Source organism: Herpailurus yagouaroundi, unplaced genomic scaffold, assembly GCF_014898765.1.
Source record: "Herpailurus yagouaroundi ecotype Mexico unplaced genomic scaffold, PumYag 220, whole genome shotgun sequence".
In the NCBI taxonomy this organism is placed as follows: domain Eukaryota; kingdom Metazoa; phylum Chordata; class Mammalia; order Carnivora; family Felidae; genus Herpailurus; species Herpailurus yagouaroundi.
Window position 1 is genome coordinate 8,184,554 of NW_024412451.1, and position 8,028 is coordinate 8,192,581.

Here is an 8,028-nt window from a genome sequence, read left to right on the forward strand (position 1 = left end):
GCGGTCAGCACAGAGCCCGACACGGGGTTCGAACTCACGGACTGAGAGATCATGACCTGAACCGAAGACGGACACTTAACTGACTGAACCATCCAGGTGCCCCTAGGCTTGTTATTTTAAAGAAACAGCAGACAAAGGGAAATCTCTGAAACACAGAAGTTTCCTTTGAAAGAGACATTTACATTTATAAAAGAAATCTCCATTTAGAAGGCTCCCTCTGCATAGAAGAAAGAGGGGGGAATGTGTAAATCGCCAGAAAACTCTGATCAGTGGAGAAGGCATGAATTTAAATTTGGACAACAATCGGGGCGCCTGGGAAACACCATCGTTGTTGGTGCCCTCCCCCGTCAGTTGGTGTGGGTGGAAACGACAGTGTTGTTTTAATTACAACTGCTCCAGGTGATTCTAAGCGAGGCCAGGGTTAAGCAGGAAGGATTCCCCTGAATTTAGGAGAGTTGAGGGCAAGCTTTGGCTCAAGGAGAGGTAACAGGGTCTCCTCTACACGAGTCTGGGAGGATCAGGTCCAGGCAACACAGTCTTCCTATGCTTTAGTTGAGTTTGTGAGCATCTGTGGGCCAGGACGCCCCCGAAAGTAGAGAAGTTAAAGGCAGGGATCGGCCTCCAAGTAAAAGCTCACAGTTTCTGAGAGCTCAGGACACAAAGGACTAGGAAGTTGGGCGTTTTCTGCATTTCCAAGTCCTGCCTGCAGGCGAGCGCTTTACCCGTGAAGAGAGTCAGCTGGTGGCTTTGAAGGCATTTTCTCCTGATGTAGCGGTGATTTCTCCACAAATACCTTCTGAGAAAGGAATCTAGAGGATGAGGTGAAAGAAGCAATGGCCAGTTCTCTGGTAAGCCGCATGTCCCACGTCAGAGGCTGTGTCATTTTCTCCTGAAATTCCGTGCTTTTAGAAATTGCAAATGTTGATTCCTCTAGCTCTGATATTTCTGCCTTATGTGTTCACCTCATTTTTAAGCCATTTTATTTATTTTTTTTTAATTTTTTTTTCAACGTTTATTTATTTTTGGGACAGAGAGAGACAGAGCATGAACGGGGGAGGGGCAGAGAGAGAGGGAGACACAGAATCGGAAGCAGGCTCCAGGCTCTGAGCCATCAGCCCAGAGCCCGACGCGGGGCTCGAACTCCCGGACCGCGAGATCGTGACCTGGCTGAAGTCGGACGCTTAACCGACTGCGCCACCCAGGCGCCCCTATTTATTTTTTAAAGTACTATATTTTTCAAGTTTATTTCTTTTGAGAGAGAGAGAGGGAGAGAGAGAGAGCATGTGTGAGCATGAGTGGGGGGTGGGCAGAGAGGAGAGAGAATCCCTAGCAGGCTCAGTGTTGTCAGTGCAGAGCCCAACACAGGGCTTGAACTCATGAACCGTGGGATCATGACCTGAGCCGAAACCAAAAGTCGGATGCTTAACCGACTGAGCCACCCAGGCGCCCCTACACCTTTTTAAAAATGATACTTAAGGTTAGGTCTTTAGAACACGTCTCCTGTATATCCCAGAGCCTTCTCTCCCTTCTCCAGCCTGGCCTCCAATAGCACATCAACAATTGTCGCTTTGAGTTAAAGTCTTACAAGTATTGAAAATATTCCCTTTGTGACAGATTCACAGGGGAAGGCCTTGAATCCAAGATTCCTATTGCTGATGGGGTCTGGTCCTGGGATATCAGTCAAGAAAACCATTTCACATTTAGGTCCCATCTAGATGCTTTATTAGCTCTGTGTAGACCAGGATTAAGAAAATGCACAAATAAACAGGATGGATATGAGACCCAGGATAACTCAGAAGGTTCTCAAATAAAAAGGGAGTCCCGCTGTTTAGAATGTGAAAAGGATACTTTATTTAAAATACATTAAATATTACAGGACATAGAGATTGTAGGTGATTGAACTTTGTATAAATCAACCATATGCTCGTAATTTGATTTATATTCTGATTTATTTTTTGCTGTCCACAAGAACACACCAGTGATAATAGGTCCTTTATTCTGACTTAGGCACTGATATCAATTTCTTTCATTATAGATGATGTTAACTTCTTTTACTTGGCTTGGGGCTCTCTGGTAGATATTTCCCCTTTATTTTGTTTTAATTTTTTTAAAAAAATATTTCTAACATTTATTCATTTTTGAGAGACAGAACAGAGTGTGAGCGGGGAGGGGCAGAGAGAGAGGGAGACACAGAATCCGAAGCAGGCTCCAGGCTGTGAGCCTGACACGGGGCTCGAACTCCCTGACTGCGAGATCACGACCTGAGCCGAAGGCAGACACTCAACCCACTGGACCAGCCAGGCGGACATTCAACCCACTGACCCACCCAGGCGCCCCGATATTTCCCCTTTAAAGTTCATATTTTTTCCTCTCAATCATTCCTAAGGATCTTAGATGGATTTACTGCGATGTGCAGAAATTATCACCTTTAAATTGGAAACTTCTTTCGAGTTACCTTTGCTTGTAGTTTCTGATGAGGAAAACAAAGACAAAAGAAATGTAGATAAAATTAAATTTCCTTCTGACTTGCAGCCCCCTGATAAATAGTTGAGACTGGCAGAGTAAGATATTCCTCAAGGAATTCACAACTGCTTTGGGGCGCCTGGGTGGCTTGGTCGGTTGGGCGGCCGACTTCGGCTCAGGTCATGATCTCGCGGTCCGTGAGTTCGAGCCCCGCGTCGGGCTCTGGGCTGACGGCTCAGAGCCTGGAGCCTGTTTCGGATTCTGTGTCTCCCTCTCCCTCTGCCCCTCCCCTGTTCATGCTCTGTCTCTCTCTGTCTGAAAGATAAATAAACGTAAAAAAAAAAAAAAAAATTAAAAAAAATTAAAAAAAAAAAGGAATTCACAACTGCTTTAATGTTAATGCTTTTCTCAAGACATAAAGCAACCTTAGCTGGACAGTAACCAAACCTCCAGGATCCTGTAAGTCTTCTTTAACATAAGAAAGTACCTGTAGAGGGCCACCTGGCTGGTTCTGTTGGTGGAGCGAAATCAGGGTTGTGATTTCGAGCCCTACCTTGGGTGTAGAGATTACTTAAACATAAAATCTTTAGGCACTTGGTGGTCGTCACTGCACAGACTAGACTTGACCTGCTCATGAGACTTACTCTGCTTCCTCTGCAACCATGTCTGACAAACCCAATATGGCTGGGATTGAGAAATTTGAGAAGTCAAAATTGAAGAAGACAGAGCAAAAATCCATGGCCTTCAAAAGAAATGATTGAGTGGCATCTGGGTGGTTGGTGAAATGTCTGACTCTTGGTTTCAGCTCAGGTCATGATCTCAGGGTTCATGAGATCCAGCCCCCACCTCGGGCTCTGGGCTGACAGCACAGAGCATGCTTGGGATTCTCTCTGCCCATCCCCTGCGTACTCTCTCTCTCTCTGTCTCTCTCTCTCTCTCAAAATAAATAAACATTAAAAAACAAAAAAGACTGATCCACTCCATGTACTGGATGTTTGACAAAATATTTGCATACAGGGGCATCTGGGTGTCTCAGTCAGTTGGGCGACTGCCTTTGGCTCAGGTCATGATCTCACGGTCGGGGGTTCAAGCCCTGTGTCAGTCTCTGTGCTGACAGCTTGGAGCCTGGAGCCTGCTTTGGATTCTGTGTCTCCCTCTCTCTCTGCCCCTCCCCCATTCACACTTTGTCTCTCCCTGTCTCTCAAAGATGAATAAGCGTTAAAAATTTTTTAAAAATATTTGCATACAAATAGAATAATGTGTTTGCTGTCTTAGATTATCTATGTTTTTATTAACTTATGAAAAACTGTTACATACTATGTAGTAAATAGGAAATGCTCAGAAGGCTTGTTGTTGCCTTTCTTGCTCTTCTAGTAGAACCTGTAATTGCTATAAAACCTAATGTGATTTGAAGTTTGGGTTCCAGAGCAAAAGGCCAAGAAAAAATTCTTGAGATGTTTTTGGTGCAAAAATGTGTTTTTTTTTTTCAACGTTTATTTATTTTTGGGACAGAGAGAGACAGAGCATGAACGGGGGAGGGGCAGAGAGAGAGGGAGACACAGAATCGGAAACAGGCTCCAGGCTCTGAGCCATCAGCCCAGAGCCCGACGCGGGGCTCGAACTCCCGGACCGCGAGATCGTGACCTGGCTGAAGTCGGACGCTTAACCGACTGCGCCACCCAGGCGCCCCAAGGAACTTCCTAGTCTTAATGCTAATGGTTTGCTAGAGGGCAAACAACCTTAGCCTGACAATAGCTAAGGCTTCCAGTAGCCTGTGGGTCTTCTTTAAGATATGAAAGTCTCACTGAAAACTTCCCCTGGACATTACCTCCTCCCCCCAGCTCGATAGCGTATATATAACCAGTCTCTCCTCACAGTCCCTGGGCAGCTCTTCCTGCCCATGGGTCCTGTCCCTGTGCTTTTAGTAAAATCACCTTTTTGCAGCAAAGACATCTTCAAGATTCTTTCTTGGCCATGGCTCCGGACCCTGGGAGCCCCACTATTCCCCCTGGCCCCCCAAAACCTCATCACATAGTCCCCAGAAAAGGTGTATGCCTGTAACAGTTCTTACCTTAAAGTTAGAGCATACATGGGGCGCCTGGGTGGCTCAGTCGGTTGAGCGTCTGACTTCAGCTCAGGTCATGATCTCACAGCTTGTGAGTTTGAGCCCCGTCCCTTCCCAGAGCTCAGAGCCTGGAGCCTGCTTTGGATTCTGTGTCTCCCTCTCTCTCTGCCCCTCCTCCACTCGTGTGTGTGTGTGTGTGTGTGTGTGTGTGTGTGTGTGTGTGTGTGTGTTTGTGTATGCGCGCGCTCTCTCTCTGTGTCTCTCAAAAATGAATAAACATTAAGAAAAAAAATTTTTTAAGTTAGAGAATACATTAGAGCATATGGGACTGTGTTAAAAATTATCTCACTGCAGAAAGTGTGAAACTCACTTAAGTCAGAACCACTTTTTTTTTACTATAACTGAACTAGCATGAGTGTACTTCCTGGTGAGTCACAGGTAGAAACTACACCATATGGGGTTGTCACATGACACACTAACAGAAAAATTACCAGGTGTACTCACAACTGCAAAGAAAAGACGCCCCCCCCGGGGCGCGCCGGGCGATTCCAGAAACCAGCCAGGGCATGCCCGGTTGTAGTCTGACCTAAAGGCGGGAACCAATCAAGTTCTGCTGAGTGGTTTGAAATAAAGGCGGGAACCAAACAAGTTCTGCTGAGCGTTCAAATTTAAATGTCAACCAATAACAGCTCTGTAACTGCAAAAAATCCCTAACTTGTTTGTGCCTGTCTATAAAAGAAGCTGTAAGAGCCTTGCTCTGGGCCTCTTAGCGTCACTGGCAACAAGTGCGCGGAGGACCGGGTTCGAACCTGCAACAAACGACCCTTGCCGCTTGGCTTTGACTCTGGACTCTGGTGGTTAGTTTTGGGGGGGGGTCTCTCAAATCGGGGCATATCACACACAAAGGAAACTTCATGTGCAGCCAAAAAGGAGATCACAGGGAATAACTTTTTTTTTTTAAGTTATTTATTTATTTTTTCAGAAAAGAGGCATTAAGAAGTAATGCCATAAATTTATTTACAAACATATTGAGTATGTTGTATTCAAGAGTTTGATCCATTTTTCTTTTTTTTTTTTTTAAATTTTTTTTTCAACATTTATTTATTTTTTTGGGACAGAGAGCGACAGAGCATGAACGGGGGAGGGGCAGAGAGAGAGGGAGACACAGAATCGGAAACAGGCTCCAGGCTCTGAGCCATCAGCCCAGAGCCCGACGCGGGGCTCGAACTCCCGGACCGCGAGATCGTGACCTGGCTGAAGTTGGACGCTTAAACGACTGCGCCACCCAGGCGTCCCTGATCCATTTTTCAAAGAGACTGCACCTCTTAAAATGCTCCTTTCCACGTCTGTGTAATGGATTAATGAAAACATCCTTATTTGCTAAGCAGTTGGTGTCTTACCATAAAAAAGGGGGCAGCAAATCCAGATCCAAAATACATAGTCATCATAATTAGTAACTGTCACTTGTTTTCCACTGAAAAGGGCAAATTCTTCCCTGGGCCCTCCTCATAGTGGCTCCTATGGACCACAGATGTTGTGAACCCTTGGATGCTCTGTCCCAACATAGTGCTGTTGGAAGTTCTGTGAAAGGTGCAGAGATTCCAGATGGTAGGAATAACATCAGCATACCAAGTTCTCTTTTCAAGACACTGTTGTTCCCTGGTGTGTAAGAGACAGAGGGGTAAGGTTGTTTTTTTTTGTTTTTTTTTTTTTAAGTTCGTTTATTTTGAGAGAGAGAGATAGTACCAGTGGGGCAGGGGCAGAGAGAGAGGGAGGGAGAGAAAATCCCAAGCAGGCTCCTTGCTATCAGTGCTGAGCCCCATGTGGGGCTCAAACTCATGAACTGTGAGATCATGACCCAAGGGAAATCAAGAGTTGGATGTTTAACCAACGGAGCCACCCAGGCACCCCCACAGGGAATAACTTCTAAAACAGACTCACAGAGTAAGGGGGAATGATTTCCTTTTATTTAAGGTTAGGACGGATATTTGGAAAGGGGAGCTTTATCATCTATGTAGAGTTGGGCATAAGGTCACACATGCGCCTTGAGAAAGCAGTTCTAGGGGCACCTGGTAGGCTCAGTCAGATGAGTGACCAACTTCTGCTCAGGTCATGCTCTCGCAGTCCAGTCTGTGAGTTCAAGCCCCATGTCGGGCTCTATGCTGACAGCTCAGAGCCTGGAGCTGCTTCAAATTCTGTCTCCTTCTCTCTCTGTCCCTCCTCCATTTGTGCTCTGTTTCTCTCCCAAAAATAAATATTAAAATTTTTTTTAAATTTTTTTTTAACGTTTATTTATTTTTGAGACAGAGAGAGACAGAGCATGAACGGGGGGAGGGGCCGAGAGAGAGGGAGACACAGAATCGGAAGCAGGCTCCAGGCTCTGAGCCATCAGCCCAGAGCCCGATGCGGGGCTCGAACTCACAGACCGCGAGATCGTGACCTGAGCTGAAGTCGGACGCTTAACCGACTGAGCCACCCAGGCGCCCCTAAAAATTTTTTTAAAAAGAAAGAAGTTCGAGGGGCACCTGGTTGGCTCAATCAGGTAAGTGTCCGACTCTTGGTTTCAGCTCAAGTCATGATCTCACAGTTTTGTGGGTTTGAGCCCTGCATCAGGCTCTGCATGGACAGCACAGAGCCTGCTTAGGATTCTCTGTCTACTTCTCTTTCCCCTCCTCTCCCACTCTCTCTGTCTCTCTCAAAATAAATAAATAAACTTAAAAAAAAAAAAACAACCAGTTCTATCATGCTTCGTATATTACGTAAATGAGGTTTGTGCTCCTCCTTACGTGGAGATTTTGGTATTACAATGAGGTCAAGGCAAGTCCTCACTCCATGAGTTACTCCATAGTTGATCTGCTTAGATATAAGTGGGAAGTAAGCTCAACCTGGGCCTGCCCAAGCTCTTCCTCAGGGCAGTCATTACCTTTTGTTAGTTTCTATTTCCCTCATGGGAGACTATGACCATGAGACTATGGCCTGAAGTAAAAGATAAGACGGAAAGAAGAGGTTAAGTAAAATGAGGGGCTAAGGTCAGCGGGTACAAGCAGGTAAGCAGTAAAGGTCAGGTCTTGGAGTCTAGCTGGTGACATTAACTCCCTCTTTCATCATAGGTACCATATGAACTCTGCCTGTGTCCACTTGGTAACTGTGGTATTTGTTGCAGGGAGTGCTGACCTTCAGAGATGTGGCCGTAGAATTCTCTCAGGAATGGAGATTCATAAATCACAGTCAGGGGGAACTATACAGGGATGTGATGTTAGAGACCCATGGACACCTCCTCTTTTTGGTGAGGATAACTCCCTCCAGACTTCCCAAACCACACTCAGGGTTTTGTTCCTTCCTTTGAAGACAGTCTCTTGGAAGCTTCTTCTTTGCATGACTGGGATTCAGATCCCTGCAGTAAGGGAAAGAAGTAGGAGTTTGTAGATGTAAAGAAATATCTTCATGATGTTTCCTTTTCAGCTTTAGCTTCCTCTTCCTTAGAGTAGCATCATTTCTGT

The 8,028-nt window shown here is 45.6% G+C and overlaps 1 pseudogene; it reads right to left on the minus strand.

The window, feature by feature from the left end:
• Nucleotides 1-5,901: 5,901 nt before the first annotated feature.
• On the minus strand, nt 5,902-6,107 carry LOC121019009 (cytochrome c oxidase subunit 7C, mitochondrial-like; annotated as a pseudogene).
• Between the last annotated feature and the right edge of the window lie 1,921 nt (nt 6,108-8,028).